The sequence below is a fragment of the Macrobrachium nipponense genome, chromosome 7 (assembly GCF_015104395.2).
Source record: "Macrobrachium nipponense isolate FS-2020 chromosome 7, ASM1510439v2, whole genome shotgun sequence".
Lineage (NCBI taxonomy): Eukaryota > Metazoa > Arthropoda > Malacostraca > Decapoda > Palaemonidae > Macrobrachium > Macrobrachium nipponense.
Window position 1 is genome coordinate 110,519,080 of NC_061109.1, and position 23,757 is coordinate 110,542,836.

General features: G+C 36.2%; 1 protein-coding gene across 1 annotated transcript in view; it reads right to left on the bottom strand.

Annotated features, from left to right (window-relative positions):
• The window catches only part of LOC135217715 (diuretic hormone receptor-like), a 248,908-nt gene that overhangs the window by 215,112 nt on the left and 10,039 nt on the right, over positions 1 to 23,757 (bottom strand). The gene's annotated exons all lie outside the window — the stretch shown is intronic.

The window sequence follows — 23,757 nt, forward strand, 5'->3', positions numbered from 1 at the left end:
ATCCGGAAGGAAAAGGGGAAGACCTAAAGTATATACAAGCTAGCAGAACTTATATCCTACAGGACAATATCCTGTGTAGATCTGTGACAAGGAAAACCCGCAACACACCGCAGTTGAATAACAACCAGGTGGTGGTGCCTATCTCACTCATACCCACTGTCTTAAAGTGGTTGCATGAAAATCCACTGCACGGACACCCGGGTTATACCTTGATGTCACAGAAAGAAAGCCAAATCCTTATTTTATTGGCATACGATGCTTGACAGATATAAAAAGCACATAGCAAATTGTCGCACTTGTCAAGATACAAAGGGCACACGAAGACACCTGTCAGCATAGGGGCTTACCCCGTGCCAAATCAACCTTTGAAAGAGTACATTTAGATTTATTAACAGGATTTTACGAAGTCGGACAGAGGAAATAAGCACCTCCTAGTAATTATAGACGCTTTGACTCGATATACAGAACTTATAGCGCTTAAAACAAAAACCGCGGTCGTGCGCTAGGAAGTTTTACGAGTGCTACATTTGTAAACATGAAATTCCACACATCATTATCTCAGACTCGGGCGGGGAGTTCAATAATCATTTCCTTAACTCCTTGTGCGAATTCATTTGTATAAAGAAAATCAATACCATGATCATCGCCCAGAGTCTAATGGGCTAGTGGAAAGGGCAAATCGTAAGGTTTTCAAACATTTTAAGGGTCACCCTAGGGGGGGCAGACCCCACTGGGACATTGCCATACCTGCGGTACCTAAGCAACACTTAATCACTCGTATCATGTGTCTATTAAAATGACACCGCACGAGGCACTGTACGGTATCCCGGCCCGAACGCCTTTCCACATCTTAAAGCCTACAACTAATTTATCAAATCCTCTAAAGGATGTTATGGATGCAAGCATAAGTCGATATAATATAATTCGTAAGAATCTAGAAGAAGCACAAATAATAATGAAAAAAAATCATGATAAAATAGCTAAGCCAACTAGAACATATGCCGTGGGCGATCAGGTATACCTACAAGTATACGTACGTAAAGGTTTAAATTATAAACTGACACCTAAGTTTGAAGGCCCGTTTAACATTTTAGAAATTTAACGGCCAATAGAGTTAGGGTTCAAAATGTATCCAAACCCACTGATGTGAGAATAGTCCCATTGGCACATATCAGAATCTAAAGAAAGGTAGATGGAGTGAGGGAAAAAATGGTTGTATTTATGAAACTTGTATAATAATTTTATATATATATCTATTAATCATATTGTATGTAAACCTATTCTTTTACGCGAATTATTACATATGTTTTACTCATTGCAGGTTTCAAAAATGAATCTGTTATTGTTAGGAGTGATATTGTGTATTCAGACATCTTTGTTGTATGGAAAGAGCGCTAGGACGAAAGAAATAGAATTTAATCATGGCTCGATTATCGAGAGAATAGATGATGTATTCATCGTGTCAAGTAATATTGTTATAGAAGTAGATATGCATGCTATTTTCTGCCTGAAGATGACGTCCTTAACTTAAAGAATGACCTGATGAGGTTTGGTATTTCCCTTAAGGAAATGCACGAACGTAATTTTCATGCTAACTCAGAGATTTCGCTAGCTCAAACACTAAGCGTCGCGGAAATGTTGTCTTATGACATACAAAATAAAACCGCCGAGGCAGAAGAACTCGCTCGTGACCTGCTGATGTGGTCTGTGCGGCACAATACTCTTGAACGCCGCAACCCGCTTATTCTGGCTGGACTAAAACATCTTAGGATCAGTTGCGAATCTAGGCTTAGGAATCTCAAATCGCCTTAAGATAAATAATCAAAACAAAAGAATTGAGTTTTTGCAACACAAAACAGAATTGGCTTTATCTGAACTTCGCAGCCAGTTATCTTCGATCAATCAAATAATGAGTATCGTTAATGAACATTCAAATATATCGATCAGGTCATGGAAGTTCAACATTTGCTGGCTACGTTAGCTTACTATAGTTCGAAAATAGATCATATCCGTGTGAAAATATCACATTTTATTGAAAAGTCAAAAGATTACGTAGAAGCAATTACGTTAGCAACAAAGGGTGTGTTATCTCCTCACCTCATGCCTATTAAAGATCTGACGTTAACTTTGGAAAACGGACGGGAGAAGCTAGGTTATATTCCTTTATTAGACGCCCATAAAGTAGAATTCTATTATAGCCTAATATCAGTCAGCGTTGAAAATTATAGGATTATGATCACAATTCCTTTTGATTCTTCCGATGCTTGGCAATCATACAAAATAGCACCGTTTCCTACTTTCATGACGAATAACTCAAATCCAGTAATAATCCAATTTAACGGGGCATGTACTGATTTTCTTCTGATAGAAGGATAAATCCATTTAACAAGTCATTTAAAGACTTAGAATTTAAAGCTCACTCACTGTTCAGAAGCCCTGAATAATAAAATTTGTACAGCTGACTCTTTTGAATTCTATCCTATATCAACGGATTCATGTGAGTTAGACATAGTGCTAAACGGCTCTCTCTCACATACAAGCGAAGGTTGTCTGGGGAAACTTTATCCCTTTTACGGTAATAAATTCAATTACAGGATGAATAATGGTTCCTGGATCCGTTATGATAAGGCCGGATTCGACGTCGTGTGTCCGGACAGTACCACCGCCCATGCCCCTATCTTCGTAGCAGCCGATGGTTGTACGGGGACATCTACAAACTACACCGTCAGAGGGGTCAACACGATAATACGTGAGAAGGCGTATTTCGCGAACTATACGTGGGCTTCCACAATCATCCCGTCACTACCTCTCCCATACAACGCGCGAGTAGCTCATCGTTTGACGCAACTGGCTGAGATGACCCACGCGTCACCGACTTATGCAGGTGGAGAAAATCTTCGCTACTACATTCTGCTAGCCGTGTTCAGCGTGACGGCCATATTGGTTATCGCCGTCAACATCTTTGCTTGGCGTAGGCTGAGGCGTAAACAGAAGGATCTTCAAGGGAACGTATTGGCCCGTCTAGATGACGTACCCGTTAAACTCAAGTCGTTTGAGTTTAGGGCCGCCTGAACCTGGCCACTTCAGTTCGTGCCTAGGGAACTGTCTGGAATTGTGTTGTGTGTGAAAAGCGGTCCGTATGCTGGCAAATATGTAGGACAAGAAAGACTCACGCCTTTGCATTTGAAACAGTTTAAAGTATCTCCAGGGCGCCTAATAAAGCATTATAGCCCAATATTATACATTAATATATTCCTAAAGGTATTTTTTCGGGCCACCTAATAAAATATATCAGCCCTATTTATTGCTTTTCTGCAGATTTCCATAGTTTATACTATTATACCATTGTACAATTATATTTATCTGTCACATAGAGTGTCAAGTACTCTTTAACAATTATCCATGATCATGCTATAATCATTATTTAGTAACCATTATTCTTAATCAGGTTACCTGTTATCATATTAATCATGTATACATGTTAATCTTTTGATTTTTACCTTTTTATTGTTTTGGGTACCTAATCATTATTATTACCAAACATGGATCTATATTTTCCATGCATTTATCTTTGTTTATGAATATGTCAACAAGGGTATGTAACAGAACCTTTTTTCTGCATTTAATCACTTATTATGTTATACCTAGACGTATGTTACGAGCACGCTCCTATGAACAATGTTTAAAGTAATTTTTTTTTGTTATTCAAGGCTTGAATAGGTAGCAGTCCGAGCCTAATGTAATAGATACATTTATTAAGTTTACAAGATCTGTAAATATAAACCCATGACCTGAGGTCATGGCATTAGGAGGGTCCTACGTGACCAAAGCAGACCTAGATTACGCTATGCGTTGTCTGCAGTAGCCTGATCTAGCTCAAAGCTTTGTCAACATTTTATGTTTATGATAACTTTGCACAACAACTTCCATGGGAAGCGGTTGACCTGTTAACCTACGCCGGAAACTTGTAACTTCCGAGCCGGCGGACTACGTATGTTTTTTATATGAATTGCTGAGATAGCTAATGTTCCGCTATCGACGCGATGCTTTAGAATGGCAGTTCCACGCCAACCATCAAACATATCGGTCTTCCGACCGAGCTGCATCTCCTAGTATGGAGTTACAGAATAAAGTTGTTATCTTGTTCAACTTGCCTGTTTGAATCATCTCCTTTAGTCAAGAAAGAACCACTCTACTAAGATATCCAAGGGAGATGAGAGGAACCAAAAATACTTACGAATGACAGTCGTAAGGAGAACACAAAAAGTCTATCGCCAAGCGATAAGACTTAGATATTAATTACTGTTATTGGTGCGCCGACGAAATGAACCCAAACTTGTTGTTAAAAACGGCTACAAAGTACACTACTGTGGTTTTCTCATCTATCTTGATTAGTCAGTAAGGCCTTAAATTAAGAATCTCGTTAATGAAGTCATTAATTGGAGATAATTTATGGATAATCACTGGCAACCCGTATTCCTGTTTTCTCTCTCTCTCTCTCTCTCTCTCTCTCTCTCTCTCTCTCTCTCTCTCTCCTTCTTCTTCTTCTTCTTCTTCTTCTTCTTCTTCTTCTTCTTCTGGCAAAGATGTCAAGTTCTTACTAAGTACTTTGTATCACTGAAACATGTACATTATCCAGGATGTAATAGTTGTGAATATTGACTGCGAATTTGCATGTAAATGTGGAAAGAAAGCCATTTTATTCCCTAAGATAATATAATTGATAGAACGTACTAGTATGAAATTTTGATACTATATTTACATCATTTACACTTTTTTGTTAGAGATAAAATTCCATTTTCGTTGGCCATTTTTTATAAGTTTTTATTTAGCTTGCTCTTTTGTCTGTTTGTTTGTCTGGGTCAAATCTTTTAACTCGAATTTCGACTTGTTCCGTGCGCCCGATGGACATGGAGTTTTGCTTGGTTACTCAATCCACGCGACAGTACAACCTTATATGATCAGTAGGTCAGCAGTGACCTTTAGTGACCTTACGGTGACCTCCCCCAGTATGTCGGAATTTTGATAAAACTCTTCGTATTTCTCAAAACTACATTGACTCTGTAAATAATTCTACTGATTTTTCAACCCTTTGCCTCGACAGGATATCAATTTCATTAGCTACTATCATAAATTAGTTACAATTTCTGTCAAGACTAAAAAGTATAAAATAAAAAATATAAAAGTTTTTTAAAAAGCTTTCATTAACATGTGTTAAAACGAGAAAAAAGTTTTGACTCACTCGTCAGAATTTTCTTATAATGAAACATGTTTACAAAAATAAAAACGTCTGCGCCAAACGTGGAAGGAAGTGCTACAAGAAATAAAGATATATATATATATATATATATATATATATATATATATATATATATATATATATATATATATATATATATATATTTCTTTTCTTGCAGCACTTCATTCCGTGTTTGGCGGCCCCACTTTTATTTTTGTAGACATGGTTAATTGTAAGAAAATCCTGGTGTGTCTTAAAGAAATTATTTTTCACCTTTTAACGCATTTTAAAAGTTTTAATTATATATATTTACGTAAATATATAATTTTTTGACTGGTGTTTATTTTTTTACGTAAATAATAGTTTTTATCATTGGTGTTAATCTTTTTTCTTATGCTTTGTGCGTTGTATGCAACAAGGACCTCCCTGTTGCATTCGTAACATCTGTCGTCATCTTCGGAAGTCTTTTTGCTCCTTTTTGAACTGACGTGTAAATTCCGTTCCTTTCTTGTCCCCAGTGCTTGGCTTCTGAACCTGCGTTTCATAGTTCACTCTCGCTCTTTTCCGTAGGCCTTGGCATTGGGCTATCTTTAGAATTGGCCTCGTACATCATGAAAATTGTGTTAGCTACTTACGGCAGTTTTTGTCACCCCAGTCTAGACGTATTCCGTGTTCTTGCTTTTGTCGTTATCGTCGCTTAACTAAAACACTTCATCTTGCTATCCTTGTCTCTGTTAACATCTTGTTTGTTCACTTCGATCCAACAGCCTTGCACCCTTGTTGTACATAATTACATTGTCATAACTACTGCCGTGAAGATCCCAATCTTGAGCTTTAAGGAATCTTCCTTTGTAAAGCCTCACCCACTAACTACTCCCACTTACTCCGGGCCGCTTTGATCTCCTTTCACTTACCCAACTCGAATCGTCCCTCCTCACTGATAACAGATCCCAATTAGTGAAGTCTAGTTCTCTACTTTAAGTTTGTTTTTTCCACGCCTTCAAGTCGTCGTCGTCCTCTTTGCTAACCAAAACTTACTCGCTTTTGTAACTTTTTTGCTATTTACTTCCAGTGATTCGTAAGTTTGTCATAAATAAAATATTTTTGTGCCGATGTTAAAGTTCTTATGGTTAGTATCCTTCGGAATCAACTGAGATCCCATTTGAACAATAAATGTTATTTTATGTCAAACGAGTCGCGTGCCACTTGCATAAAACTTCAAACTGCTCTCTCGGCATCATTTGCAAACACACATTTTATGTATCGCAGCATGATCCCCTAATTTTCAGGCCACATCTATATGAGAGAGACAAGTTGTCTCCCCTGTGCCCAAAACTTTTCCACACAACTGTTTGCTAACAAAACAACTATTTGCATAACCTCTTCCCCTTCCTTGTGCTCTATCACCAACGAGACTTGTGAAAGCCCACCATCCCTTCCTGGACATTTCCAGCCTTAGAGAATAATCTTACATATCTGTCGTTTTTCCCTTCACGTCTGAAGGAGGGACAATGCCTGAACGGCCGTTATTATGGAAGTCTCCCTTTTGCATACCTTACTTGACCGTTCCAGAACGAAAGCCGTCTTTCACCAAACCCTTGTTGTGATTCCATCTAGTTCCAGAGATGCTTTCACTGTATTCAAGGATTCTTTTCCAGAGGTTTTTTATTCGCTGGAGTTTATTTAAGGAGAGTATTTTTATAAAAAAAAAAAAAAAGGTTTTCGTTTTGAAGATTTTTTTATTGCAGAAAATTCAGTTACTTCCAAAGATCGTGTATCTCAGTAGAAAGTCTTTTTTTATTACGTTAAAAAAATTTTCCATACAAAGAGATTTCATGATTGAAAAAAAAAATTCCAAAATATTGTTTTTCTAGGGAGAATGTGTTTATCACGTCTGAAATGTTTTTTAAGTATCTGAAGAATTTCTCGCTGTTTACAAAATCATTAATTTACCTCCAAAGACTATTTCATTATTGGAGACGGTTATTTTATTTCAATTATGCCAGGTTTCTCCCATCAACTCATTCGAAAATACTCGACAGAAATACGCTCTTTGGCTGATGTGATATCAGCCTCGCGTATTGTGGTACAGGAGAAATTGTAATCTTGTGGATGTTTGTATACATAAAAACCTTGATTTCCCTCCTACAGTCGTAGAGGAAGAAGAATGTTTCACAGATGTTGCCTCGTTGAATTTCATCTAAATGCAAATCTATACTGACAGTTATGCTAAATACATTACATATATCAGAATTTCATTTTATATCTTTTCCGGCTTTCATGAAAACTTTTGAATATATATGTATTATATATGTATACATATATATATATTATATATATATATATATATATATATATATATATATATATATATATATATATATATAATTTAAGTTCGTGCTTACATAAGCCTGTGACTTTCCTTCGGAATATAAAGAGGCTAATATTGTTGATAGCTTCCTCAGAGACTTTGTCATCATCGTATTATGGAAACGATATATATATATATGTTATATATTATATATATATATATATATATATATATATCTATATATCTGCACATGTAAATGCGTGTGTTTACCATGCGCCTTCATCCTCTGTAGGGGACTGGCTAGGAAAGTATCACCTCCCTGTTCTCAGTCAGTATTACGTCGCTTAGTTTCTTGAGTACATACCCATTGCTACTTCGGTTGATACCCCTCAAAATCGAGTGATTTGCAGGTACATAGCTCACTTATAGGTTCAACAAGGTTAAAATGAACACACACGCATATATATAGTATATATATATATATATATATATATATATATATATATATATATATATATATATATATATATATATATATATATATATATATATTGTGTGCGTGTGTGTAAATGAGCACATGGGAACGTGTTTCACAGAAATAAATTTCTGACACCACATGGTAATTAATAATATGTATAAAAGACTTTAATCAATTATCCTTTACGGAGTATGGATATGGATGTTGATTTCACATGGAAGAATAAAAGTACACTTGTTCAAATGAACTTTATACCTTGTAAGAATATGAAAGGTTGAAAGGGAGGGAAATACGTAAATAAAATCTAATTGGCATTGATGAAAAAATGTATGTCGGTAAACTGAGTTTAAGAGAATAGAGGACGATGTGAAACATTCGAAACTTGTTGTCGAGATGGTGAAGGTGGTGTTGGAAGAAAATGACCAATAATCTTTCTCCAGGTTTACTGCAGAACTTTAGGTTATAAAAAAGCGTGTTGTGATTTGATGAGATCGTGAGTGAGAAAGTAATGCTAACTTGTAGCTAGTTTTTATTGAACGGGCTTATGACCGTGTACATTTAATGTAGCAAAGAAAACGCTTCAAAGCCGTCACGTTTTGGTTATGTACATCATTTATTAGTTACTTGTTCTTCCAAAACAGTGTGATAAGGGTCTTTTTTATTCTTCAGTAGTGCTATTTTTATGTAAACCTTTTGTTTTGTTTTGAGGAATAAATTTTTATGACAAATGCCAGCCTCCTTTTCTCTTTGATAAAATCCCAGGTTATTGTATCTGTACTTATTAAACAGTCAGACATCTTATTCTGATGCAGTTTGGTACCAGAAAGTAAATAAATATGCATGGGGTGATTAACAGGGAGAAATAGACCGAGAATAATACAGTCCGCTAAACACTTTTATGTTCTACGTTTGAGGGTCGACTGCCTTACTACATTGAACATTGAGTCATGTGAAAATGAGGTCCCAACTTCAGCCCTGCTTTTCCTTTTGCTTTTCGTCTGTCCCCTCTGATAAATAGCCTTCTTCCTAGTTATCCATCCTTCACTTTTCCCTGCTCAAAATTTCGCTTCTCGCAGCGTGAGAGTCGGAAAATAGAAGGCTAATTTGGTTTCGCTACCCCTTCCTGTCACTTGCAGATGCATGGAGATCTCCGTGTTTATAACTCTGCCTCTCCCTGACCTATGATCTTGAGGCTTGTCGTGAATGCTCTGTTTGTATGTGTGTACATGAGTGTGACTGGCCAATGCCGAGTGCTGACTAAATTATCTATTCTGTTGTATCACGCATTCCTTTGGTGGAATGCCAGACTTTCAGCTAGGGTGTATTTTACTTATTTACTGAATTCTTATGGTTCATGTTTTTGTTTATCCGTCAAATGTTCTTTATACTTCTCTTGTTATTGTTTTACCGTTTCTTTACGTATGTGCATTCAGTTCCTTGGGATCGTGCTTTGGGCGCAATTTGACGCAATAAGTGATTTGTTAGGAGTGATAGTATTTCGGAGTTCTATCGTTTTATGGTTTTTTTTGAAGTTTTGGGACATTTTAATCAATATAATCTACACGGTAAAAATACAAGACGGTATGAGGATAGAGCTACACCGAGAAAATTTAAAAAGTTACAATAGTTAATGCTAGTAAACAAACTGAAAAAGGCAGCGTAAAGTTACTGTTTTCTTAGTTACGGGACCTTGCATGCAAAATGCATAACAGTGAAAGCCGAAGAGCGGTGTACTAGAATTAAAATAGGCAGTGCATTTATAATACGCGTTATACAATGTAGTGTCTCCAGTAATATATGAAGATTGCCTAGTTTCTTGACTTGCTAGAAATCTCCTTTCAACAACATACCTTGGAGATGGTCGCGTATGACACCACTCAGATTGTAGAAGGACTGAAAGGGAAATTTTCTGGTTTAATCGGATTCATCTTGGGCACTTTTCTTTCCAGACTCTTGACGGAACCATTGAGATGAAGGAATTCATTAAAAGAGAGGGGGAGGGGCTTGTGGGCTAGACTGGTGGCTGGAAGACTGAGATACGTGGAATCGTGAACCGGAACAAAAGATGCATTAGAAATAACCATATTCCTGTGGAGAAATAAAAACCTTTTTCGATAAATGAGTTAAATGAGGCTCTGTCTGTCGAATCACTTACAACCGTAATCACGTCAGGTGTTATTGTAATTGCGAATAGCCACTTTATTTGTCATAGCCTAGCAGATTGTAGAGAGAAAAAATGGCATTAGTAAGGTAGCAATCTCCTTGTCAAGTGCAACATTAATCGGATTTACGGGGCAGAGACGACAGTGATCTCGTGAATGACGACACTTCAGAATGCCTAGGAAATGAGGTCATTAGCCGTGTCGTGGAGATTAAAAGGGAAGTGGTCTCCCTTTTACTTACGGCTTAAGCAGAGTTAGACGGAATATCGGGAGAATAGTCTCCATAGGAATCGTCTGTGCCTCCAGCTGTACAGAGAATAAAACTCCATGATTTATACTTTTCCCTGTGTAATGCATATCACTTAAATCCAGGCAAATGGCGTCATTGCAAATAAAAGATAATTTATGTACGAGTTTGACGCTAAAGTGGGTGACAAGCAAATGGAATTCTTGATTGGTATGGCGTTCGTGGATTAAGTGAAAATGGAGAGGGACTTGTAGAGATATGTTCTGATAGATGCTTGGTTTTCAGAAATAAATAATAATAATAATAAAAATTATATATATATATATATATATATATATATATATATATATATATATATATATATATATATATATATATATATACTTGGGAAAGCGAAAATGGCGAGAAGAAAAGTGTGCCAGATTGACTGTTAGTAAAGTTGAGAGTTAAAGGGTTTAATGACGGTAAGAGTTATGGCTACTACATCTGATCAATATTGGACTGAAACGTATATTCAGATAGATATGTAAGTTGGAGAGAAAATAGAGGTTATGCTATAACAGAATTTTTGTAACAAATTTCCCCCAAAAAAATACTCCGTCGTGACCTCAAATGTAAATAAGAAAAGTGAGGTTGATTATAAAGTAGTGAAAAAATGCACAGGAAGGGAAAGGATGAAAAGTGGACTAGGGGAGTAGATAAGAGGTATTTTGAATGCCACGATAGCTTCATAGGGTGAAGAGTGAGGGTTTGTGGGTATATGACGGTAGAAAAAATGGATAAAAAAAAAGTAAGTGGTGGAATGAGGAAGCGAGAGATTTAGAGAAGGAAAATCTATATTTGAATTTCAGTTGCATGATAGAGGAGAAAATCATATAAAGACTTGAAAAACGAAGTATAAACAGTTTGTTCCGCTTGTGAGTAAATATGGAGAGAGAACGTAAACTGCATATGGGAAGAGGCCGTCTGAAGTGATTACAGTCCTGTGACGATGGAGTGATTATACTATATTTTGATTTTGAGGATTTATTGCACGTTGAAAACGGGAGAGAGCCAGCTCTCATTGGTGCAAGACGTGGAAGGGGCTAGTGTAAGTTTGAAAATGATTTTGGAAGAGACTGTTGAGGTTCTTTGCGGCATTCCATCGGTCCCTAGCTGCAACCCCTTTCATTCCTTTTACTGTACCTCCATTCATACTATCTTTCTTCCATCTTGCCATCCACCCTCTCCTAACAGTTGTTTCATAGTGCAACTACGAGGTTTTCCTCCTGTTACGCCTTTCAAACCTTTCTACTCTCAATCTCATTTTCAGCGCTGAATGGCTTCAAAGGTATAGGTCCCAGCTCTTCGCCATTGGCCTAAATTTTACATACTATTCCAAGTGACTGTTGAGTAAGTGAAGAGGGCAAAAATATTAGAAGTGGAAGAATGGGAAGACGTGAGGAGTTCTTAGGATTGCAGTCAAGATGCTGCTGTGCGGTGATGAAATTGTAACTGATGGACTGACCTATGTTTGGAGGGGACGTGTATGTTAGGGAAAAGGTATAAAGGAAAGGAAAATGGGAATAATCTTTTAATTTTCTAATAATACAAGGGATACAGACGACTAAGAATTATAAGGGCATAACTATTTAATAAATATGTAAAACGGGTGTCAAAAGAATAAATTGGGAAAGAATAGTGGAGAAATGTAGTGTAAGTTTAGTCTAGGAAGGGATGTGAATCAGGTGTTTCTGCTCGATTCAGAATATGTTAGTAACTTTAATTGTTGTTTCCTCTGGCACATCCCCAGTTAGGAGAAGTCGGTTAATGTTATTATAGTATTTTAATATTATTTTTATATATTATATATAATATATATATAGAAATATATATATATCTATATATATATATATATAATATATATATATATATATATATATATATATATATATATATGGTTTTCAGGGAATATCTTCCGGTTTCAGTGAATATCTAACTAATGGTTTCAGGGAATATCTTGTGAATGGTTTCTGGGAATATTTTATGAATGGTTTTAGGGAAAATCTTATGAATGGTTTTAGGGAATATCTTTTGAATAGTTTCACCCGAGTGAGATGAGGATTACCTCGTCGAGGAGGACCTTTTCATTATAAGATGATATACATTTCAAAACAGTAACTATCTCCCGTTTTCTTGTCTCTCTCATTTCTTACCCAGCTTCAACCAACAACAGTCAACAAACACCATGAAAACTAATTTACTATTCAGGTCAACTGAGTCATATCAGATTCCCAGAAACGTTCCCATCCCATTCCTTTCTTTGGCCGATTCGGCCACTGAATGCTGGTCCCTCAGTTGTTAGCCAAGAGCGGTTCCATTGTCACAAGACGACCTGAGTACTGCGGGATAATGAGAGGAACCCCAGACAAGAGCTGTAAAGCTGGGGGGGAAATAATATATGAAGGAAAAGAAGAAGGAATCGATACTAGTTCGTAAACAAAACAGAAATATATATATATATATATATATATATATATATATATATAATATATATATCCATATAATCCATATATCCATATATCCATATATATATATATCAATCTATATATATATAAATATATATATATATATATATATATATATATATATATATCCATATATATATATATCTATATATATACATATATATACTATATATATATATACATATATACATATATATATATATATCCATATATACATATATATAGTGTGGTTGGGAGTGTGTGTGTGTGTGTGTGTAAAGCATAGTTTCTTTAGAGTTTTATTTATGAATCTTCTGTCATTTCATCATATTTTCCCCCATGGTGTCTTCGGAACGTACTTTCTACTTTTAGCATTAAGTGCGATGCTTTGAAGACATGTTATTAAAAAACTTCAGTTATTAAAACAACTGTCGAATTTGAGCAACTGCGAAACGCTGCCTGTGAAAGTTACTTAGTAGTTTGGATATTGTAGCTGTTTCTGAAACTGCTACTGAATTATAACTTATTCTTTTAGCCGATTAAAAGAATTCGCACATGTATGAAGGTAAATGCCACGAAGGGAAAGTGAAACAACGGAGTGGTTGTTGAACCTCTCGACAGACGGTCTTTTACATGTATGTATATATACTACACGTATATATATATATATATATATATATATATATATATATATATATATATATATATATATATATATGTGTTGTGTGTGTGTGTGTGCGTGTGTGTGTGTGTGTGTATAGATATATATATCGTATATATATATATATATATTATATATAGATATATATAGATATATATATATATATATATTATATAGTATATTATACATTATCTATACATATTATGTGTGTGTGTCAATTATTTATTGTCTCTCTCTCTCTCTCTCTCTCTCTCGTCTCTCTCTCTCTCTCTCTCTCTCTCTCTCTCTCTCTCTCTCTCTCTCTCTCACACACACAGTTATTTCCACGAGCTATCTACAGAGTATTAAATACCATTCTACACTCTTATCCCGTTTTCTCTTTTTTCACCAGCGCTTTTCAAATTCTCTCAATCTCGTGATGTCAGTTGTTTTGACATATACGAACTTCGTATCCATACGGAGCAACACTCCCAGCTGGGGTCTCAACCTTCAGTTTGAATCATTACTTAAATGTTCGACCCGACGTCGTTTGCTTCTGTCATTTCTGTTTTTGTTTACGAACTAGTATCGATTCCTTTTCTTTTCCTTCATATATTATTTCCCCCCGGCTTCACAGCTCTTGTCTGGGGTTCCTCTCATTATCCCGCAGTACTCTCGTCGTCTTGTGACAATGGAACCGCTCTTGGCTAACACTGAGGGACCAGCATTAGGTCGCCGAATCGGCCAAAGAAAGGAATGGGATGGGAACGTTTCTGGGAATCTGATATGACTCAGTTGACCTGAATCGTAAATTAGTTTTCATGGTGTTTGTTGACTGTTGTTGGTTGAAGCTGGGTAAGAAATGAGAGACAAGAAAACCTGAGATAGTTACTGTTTTGAAATGTATATCATCTTATAATGAGAAGGTCCTCGACGAGGTAATCCTCATCTCACTCGGGTGAAACTATTCAAAAGACATTCCCTAAAACCATTCATAAGATTTTTCCCTAAAACCATTCATAAAATATTCCCAGAAACCATTCACAAGAATTTAATTATTTATAAAATATTCGCTGCTACCATTCATAAGATATTCGCTGAATCCTTTTTTTAGATATTCACTGAAACCATTAGTGAGATATTCACTGAAATCAGAAGATATTCCCTGAAACCATTTATTTGATATTGCTTGAAACCATTCTCCCTGATTTAAATAAGTACGCAATCACTCATTTACTTCCACAGCTTAAAACCATCTGTAAATGTTCCAAACTGACTTCAGGTCTTCAGAAACAGTTGTTTGAGTTTTAGCTAAAATCATGAGCTTCTTTATCTACTTTAGCCATCATAGAGCTCAGACTGCTTAAGGAATTTTCCCTGACCCATGACTTTTATATCTTGGGGAAAGAAAACTCTCTTAAGGGCAGCTCTTATTCAATGTCGTCAGTATTGAAATATACCGGGTGAGTAAATTTTGCCTGTCAACATCCTCAAGATCTAGGCAGTACATTAAATATTCTCACACCTCGCGCAAAACTTGAAATATGTATATATTTCAACATAAGAAGTAGTATTTTTCTTCAGTGGAAAAATTTAAGTATTTTTACTAAATGGACAAATTTAATTACATTTCCACGACTCATTATTATTATTATTATTATTATTAGTAGTAGTATATAGTATAGTAGTAGTAGTAGTAGTAGTATAGTAGTAGTATATTAATATTGTTATTATTATTATTATTATTATTATTATTATTATTATTATTATTACATAAAAAAACATCCCAAAAGACAGCTAACTAAATTAGCCTTGTTTTGTAGAATAGCCAAAAGCAAAAAAGAATAAACAAATTATTTTTTACCCCGACAACATTATCCTATATAGTATATAAAGAATTCTCCTCCTCCTATATTTTAGTCGTGATCGAAGGAGTATCAAAACCTTGTCAGGAATGTAATGTTTTCGTTGGCCATTTATTTCTAGAAGCAACAACGTGGCGCAATCTTAAATTGCAAACCAATCTTTCCTGCCTTCCCTAAATTTTGTTTTAAGAAGTTGGTAAAATATATTTTTATTTATTTCATACATATCCACCACATATATAGATATATATATATATATATCTCTTATATATATTATATATATTATAATAATAGTATACATAATTTTAACAGAAACTGGTTCATTTTCTATTAGTTTTCAGCTGAGAGGAGAAGTGTAAAAGGTGGAAAAAATCATGTTTTTTTGTGTTCATGCCTGGAATACATTATACAAACGGAAAAAATAGTTAATGGTCATGTTACTGAGATGTAATTTGAGAATCAAATACGATTTTTGTATTTGTCATGTTGACTGAGATGATAATTTGAAGACTCAAATACAGATTTTTGTATTTGTTTATTTGTTTTCTCTATTAGGTCTCTTACCACTGTAATCGATCTAATTTTTGATCAGAAATTTCAGTAATACGTATACTATCAAATTTGAAGCTGATAGGTAGTTTCTTAACATCGTGACATATGTAGTCATGACTGCCAGTTGTACTATCGATAATCCTGATTATATAGTAAGTGCTAGTTAATATTGCATGAACGCATGCATGTTTGTACGTGTGTGTGTGTATATATATATATATATATATATATATATATATATTATATATATATATATATATTATGCTAGTTATAGTGCATGAACGCATGCATGTTTGTACGTGTGTATATATATATATATATATATATATATATATATATATATATATATATATGAATGATCATGTTAATATGCATACATGCATATAAATGCGTATAATTTATCTCGTATTTCTGTATTTTTTAGGATACAAGGGTTCATTTTATTGAAGACCGCTTAACGTGTAATTTGTCTTTAATGCTGGTTGCATGTGTTTGATGCTGCTTATTGTGATGATCATAATGAATGAGACACCTTCAGCTCATTATGTTTCAACTCTACTCTGGAATGTTGCAGATGAAGCCGAACCTAATGCCACCAGTGGTGGGGCTTCTAGTGTTGACGGGTAAAACCCGCAGCTATAACTGGTTCACTTAATTTCTGGCTTCCATGCCAGTGTTGGGGAGGGAGGATTGGGTGTCTATAATTTCGCTAAGCGAACACCTATAGCGATTTATCGTATGTTGAACAGACTTTCGAAAGCATCGGAAGATCTTGTTGCCAGGGCAGCCAGTGAGAGATTAAAGGCTGTCCAGGTGCCCCCAGCTCAAGACTGGGGGCCCAAGTTATATGAGTCTGTTGACGGAGTCGGACTCCAAGAAGCCTCTGACTCCTTGGAGCCAAAGTGGTTAGACTCTGGTACGCGTCTCCTGAAAGGGGGTACCTACTGTAATGCCGTGAAGCTTCGTTTGGGGGTCTTAACAACTCCCTCTCGAAGTTCTCGGGGTAGAGACAGAAGCAGCCGATGTGATCTCGGTTGTGGTGCCCCGGGTACACTGCATCACATAATGCAGGTGTGCCCACAAGTGCAGCCGTGGCGGATCAGGAGGCACGACAGAGTACTAGACTACGTGAAGAAGAAGGCTGAGGAGTCCGGCTATAAGACAGTGAAAGAGCCACGCGTCTCTACCAATGCTGGATTGCGAATACCAGATCTCATTGCGTGGAATGAGATCGGATCCAGCGTCATTGACGCCCAAATTGTTTCTGATAGCAATGTGAAGCGTATGGACTACTTTCACAAGTTGAAAAAGTCCAAGTACGACACATTGCCTATCAAGCAATTTGGAGAAGAACTGACCTCCAGGGAGCCGGTAATAAGAGACCATAACGGCGAACTGGAGGGGTGTCATCTCTGCCGACACTGTGAATCTATTAAGGCGCTTGGGTATGTCAAGGCGAGAGATAGACCTGCTCTCAGTTAAGATCCTAGAGGGCGGGCTATCGATATACTCAAATTATATGGGCATGAGTGGAGCTGGCATGCTTTGAGTTGGATTGTTTTAGTGCGTAGAATCGATTAGATCTGGAAAGCCCCGTGGTGCATACAAAGAACTAAGCTATGTGCCTGTGGTGAGATAGATGGGCGTTCAAAATTGTCAACATCAGGATCCAGGGCGTCCTAATTACGAGCATGTTGGTAACCCTACAAGCTTTAGGGAAAAGAGTCCGCATGATGAGTCGAGGCAGCCTGTTTAGGTGTACCTGGGTACTCTGAGGACGATAACATAGATTCTTGGATGATCCCTATGCCTACGAGACGTTAGTTTGGCGGCCGCTGATTGGCTGGGAGCTGCCTACCTCCCGGTACCAGCCAATCAGCGGCCACCAAACAAACGTCTCGTAAGAATAAGGCTCATCCGAGAATCTACCTTAAGTGAATCAGTTATAGAAACTCTGCAAGGAAAGAAGTTGGTTTGCTGCAAAGAAGACTTGGCAAGGTAGGACATTTGGAAGTTTTGCTTTGTTGCTCTATCTCTTCCTCCATTTCAAGTTGGATCGTACCCATGGTAGGAATAGTTGGTCATTAGGGAATTTTGGGGCCGGTAAAAATATAACAAATTTGCTCAAATGTTAGCTTGACGGTATTTTGTGAAGGTTTCGTTTCCCAATTCCATTTGATTTAGTTTGCTTTGATGTGCTTTTGGCCGCGGTATGCTATAAATGTTTCAATTTATCGTCAATATAGAATAAATCTCACTGATTTTTCCTGAAACCATTGTTCATATATTCCATAAACTCAAATAAACGTTCAATGTCATTAAGTTCACAATGTTATAAATCAACAGTAAGTAAAGGTATGTAATACGGACTACTGTTGACTTGTATTTATTGAAATATGCGAAATATTCAATGGTTCATGGCTGTTCAAACCTCCTAAGGCCACCGCAATAAATTTAATGTAATGGGTGTCTCTTTTTGCATTGTTTTTAAGTAAAAGTTATGTTAGGATGTTTTTGGGTTATTTCATATATAAATAATTATGCATTTTCAAATAAAACTTAACGCATCGAGGCATCAAAATTTTGAAGGCCATAAAAGAGAATAAACTATTAAACTAAAGCATTTCCTGTCATATGCGAAAATTCTTGTATTCCATGCGGATCATCAGTTCATTTCCAATTAACACTAAGCCCTTGATAGCGAGCGTTAAGATTCGTGGACCTATAAAGGACAATAATCCGGAGGACCATAACGCGTTCAATTACGATAGACACCCAAGAGCTTTTGCTCCGAATGAATATTAAGTATGATGAGCAGCCGACGCCAGACAGAATAACGCTCACAGTAATTTCGTTAATGAAATCCTCCAGGCTTAGCTTGGTCTCTGTGAGATTAGAATGTGGCAAATTATTATCTTCGTGTAAGAATGAATCCTTACCAGTTTACGAGCACTTTCGAAATGCTGAGATAGTCTAAATTCTGGCTAAGTTTATATTTATTATTTCCTCGGCATACTCGTAAATTACCCTTTGACTTGCCTTTCCCGAGAGAGAGAGAGAGAGAGAGAGAGAGAGAGAGAGTGTGTGTGTGTGTGTGTGTGTGTGTGTGTGTGTGTTTTACTAAAGGTTAGTGTCATTTCTTAGGTAATGCATATGATAGCTACTAAACCAGCACAAACCTACGATGTTTTCGCTGGTAAACTAAGATCGAATGAAGATCGAACCCATCTTAAAGTTTAAATAGAAATTAAAAGTAAATTTTTCATCAGTTAACAGCCTTTATTCTCTGAAAGTTTTCCATAAGGTAAAGACTCTCCTTTACAAAAAATTATTGATAAATCGTTCTCAAGGCCTACTCGCCAGCCAGCAACCTGTTCAAAATTAGGAAAATTACCCCTTCCACTAAAAAAAAAATGAGATAAATAGCTTTCCGAAAATAGAAAAATAAACATCGAGATTCTTTATTTGTTACGTCGAAGAGGTGAGCTGTGTTTTCCAAAGCCACCACACACTCCGTCCTATGATATTTATCAGACATAAATGCTAAAGATTTATAGATTTATAAAATTATAAGATGGAAAACTATGAGGTTCTTGTAAGTTCCAATAAAATACGCACATCTTTTAATTTATAAAGATTAATTACTTGATTAAGCGTCATCCGATAACCATCAGAAAAAGCAAAGTGATTTTTTTTTCAAGAAGGTTTGCGATCGCTGCTTTGGGGAAACAAAACAAATGTTCTGGTGAAATTGCAAGTGCGTGCGGAGGGTAGTAATTACTTGATGCAATTACGGAAGCAATACTCTCTGAGTTATTGCCAAGACTGCAAAATAGTAGATTCTCGTTCACATCAAATGCATCACTCACTTTACTCGTGTTGCATGATGTCGGCACTTCCTCTGTTTAATGTTATGTGTTTTCACGGGAGGTTGTGGATTATGTGCCCGTACAACTCATATGCATATATATATATATATATATATATATATATATATATATATATATATATATATGTGTGTGTGTGTGTGTGTGTGCGCGCGCGCGCGCGTATTGAAAAATATAGTGTATATGTAAATAACAATTCCATACGTATCTGGTATGTGTAGATATATGTACACACACACACACACACACACACGCACGCACATACATATATATTATATATATATAGTAATATATATATATATATATATATATATATATATTATATATATCTATATAAAGGTTTTTTGCCACGAAGGAAAAAATGAAAAAGCATTTTCATTTTTTCCTTCGTGGCAAAAACCTTTATTTATACATAGCATCACGTTTTATATAGTTCGTGATTAAGTTATTCATCTATATTATATATATATATATATATATATATATATATATATATATATATATATTATAATGCTGATATTAATCTCCATCAGTGGAGATTCGAACCGTCTACCCTTGAAGCAGCAAGTCGACGCTTAGACCGACCACACAGCTTCATGGAGCAGAAAAGGAGATAAACCAGATATGCCACTGCTTATGCATGTTACCATATCGGGCTCCACTACACTCCTAACTCTGATTGTACCTTCCCCACCAGCTCGTCTCCATTGGGCCTGAGGTGTTGCTCACATTGCATACAGTTAATACTATCTAGCTCCTCTCCCTTTATGCCCTCCGCAGCTGTGTGCTGTGAGCATCAACCTACTACTCCTTTGGTCGACGTTTTGAATCCTCAGCACTGCCGTCTTATAATTTGTGTGTGTAGTATATATATACTATATACATATATACACATATATATGTACATACATACATACATGTATACGTACATGGCTCCGAAAAAAAATGTGTATATACCATGTTTTACTTTATATTAGTGTAATTTTAATAACAATAATGCCCTTTTCTTAAATTCGATAAGTTAAGAGTGCATTGTGATCATTACAATTCCATACGCATCTGGTAAAAGTGGGACCATTATTTCTCTCCTCTCTCTCTCTCTCTCTCTCTCTCTCGCTCTCTCTCTCTCTCTCTCTATCTCTCTCTCTCTGGGGTGGGTGGGGGGTGGTGAGGCATTGTTAGATCATCAAGAAATGCTTTTTTATTAATACCAGTTTACATATCCTTTTTCCATTTGGTTCTTGTTTTATGTCCATCAGTCATAGAAAAGCGTCTTTGCTGTATCCATACCTATAAGACCAGTCCTCCTGTATAAAGTACTAGGTGTATCCAATCATAAAAGTAGACAGTGCATAAAACAGCATAATCACGGTGAAAAATATACATAGTCCGTGTATGCCGGCTATAATCATCAACCCCCCCCCCACAAAAAAAAAAATGATGAAGCATGAAAATGAAGCAAGGTCAAATATAAGGATTCTTTCTAACTTAACGTTGAGCTCCAGGTCCTTATTTGGCCAAGGCATACATCCCCTCCCCCCTTCCCCAAACAACTGTAACCTAGATCGGTATGAAAATCGTAGAGTGAAATACAGGGATGTATCCAAACCTAAAGCAAATAGACGGTGCTAAGTCCGACTTGCTGCTCTGTTTCTTCCTGTCGCATTCTAAACCCAGGTAATTGACTGGGTCTTCCAATGTTTGTTTTGTGGAGGGGAGACATTCTCAGTTGTAAGGGGTTACCTTTCTTTAGATAGATAAAGTCTCTTTATATCTTCTGTAATATAAAATACATAACTAAATATCTCCTTCGATACTTCTTCGTCAGTGTACCTTTGCAAAACAATTTGTGAAATTTTAATTGGTTGAAAACTATAGGTAAGTATTACGTAACAACAAAAGTAAAAAGTTCCCGGCCTGTGCTCAAAGAAAAGCCTCCCACTTTGGATCTGTGTCCAAGAACGTCAAGAACAAACACCTTCAAATCAATCATAGGATACTTGAAAAATGATGGAACGCTGACATTTTTATCGACAAATGCCTTAGATATTATTTACTCGCTCTTATACTCCTTACGGAAAAGCGCCAGAATTATTATCATTCGACTATTTTTTATCATAAATTTAGCGTTGACCAGGAATGAGCGTATCATAATATCGCTTACAATTCGGTAAATACTTCTGAGTAGGACGACATTGATCTTTATTGTATTAATAATAATGTATTATTTCACTGACAACATGGATCCAGAAAGAACAGTGTCCGAATCTGCATCTGTTTCCTCCCAACCGCAATCAAACTTCGGGGACTCATCCAGAATCCTTCATAACTTTCTGAGAAAAGCGCTTCCCCGACTCTCAAGTTGCTGCCCTCGCTTACCACGTATCTTGATTTTTTTCCCCATTATTTAGTTACCTGGATTTTTTTTTTTGAGCTGGATGCGAGTTTATAATATATATTTCTTTTTTTCACCTTCACGAGTATTTATGCCATGGATGTTTTCCAGGAACTTAAAGTCCTGTTGTGTTTTCCATAATTTTCCCCAATACGTTGTCAGTTTTTCTCGGAACTAAGTCTTCCAATGTCTTGTTAACCTTACCCAGTTTATAATAACCTTCATTTTTTCCCAAGGTCTTAGATTTCAGTGTTTTTTTTATCTTATCAGTAAATGATAACCATTTTTTTTTTCAAAGCAATTCTCCCAGTTTTATCTTCCCAGATGTATAATAACATTAGTCTTCCCCAAAACGTAAGTCTGTCTTATTTTTATTATTTTCCCTTGCTGTACTCTGTTTTTTTCCATCTGTCCATCCACCTGTGGTGTTTGCGCATGGTAACACTGCGGCCCCGGGCTTTAAATATCCTATTTCGAATATTAACGGTGTCATTCGCATACAGTAAATTATTAAAACACTTTTCAGTTGCAAATGTACACCCAGATATCCTTTTATTTACCTAAAACTTACACAAAGCGTAACTATTTATAGCCCGGGACGCAGTGTTACCATGCGCGTCCACCACAGGCGGATGGACAGATGTATAGTTAGTGGGGCCCAGTAACAGTTATGTGACATCGTTTTTTTTTTTTTTTTACAGAGCTAACACTCGAACTTTTTATTTCGTTTTCTTGTGATTTCCTTTGTTGAACCTGACCCATTTGTCAGAACGTAAGAGTTCACTATTCAATGTTTACCGTAAACTACCAACCGAGCGGTAGTTTTCCCGGATGTAATTTTCACTGGGATCATAACATATTCATCAAAGATTTGAAAATGGCTTGGTCTTGTCAGTTAGGTAGTCAGTGTCACTGAGTAGGGAAAGACCCTCTCTCCTTCACCCCTCTGTAACCCCTAATGCTTTTAAATTGGTCCGTCAGCTGTTGAACACTTACGTGGGATTCCACACGGGTGAAAAGTGCTTACAGACAACAGACAGACAGACAGACAGACCAAAATACTGATTTTTGTAGTAAGATGCTATATATAAAATATTTTGTTTCAGAACTAAGTTTTAATTTTTATTTATTCATAATAATATTTGATAAATCAAATATTTCCGTTGAGCCCGTTCATCCTAATCTTTGTTTTAACTTTCCCAAGAAATTATTCAATTTTGTCCACAAATCAAAATGTTCCATTTATTACCTTATCTTCCCCATTATATGTTGATTTTTTCTCTGAACTAAGTCTTCTAATGGTTTCCTTTATCTTTCCCCAGTATATTTAATAACCTAGGTTTTCACCCAGAACCAAGTCTCCCATTTTATCTTCAGTAACAGACAGGACCTGGTTATATTACCCAAACATTCGCCAAATTTTTAATTGAAAATTCGTATTTGTTTCCTGAATTTGACACTTCATTTTTTGGCTCAACATTACAGATTGAGGAAG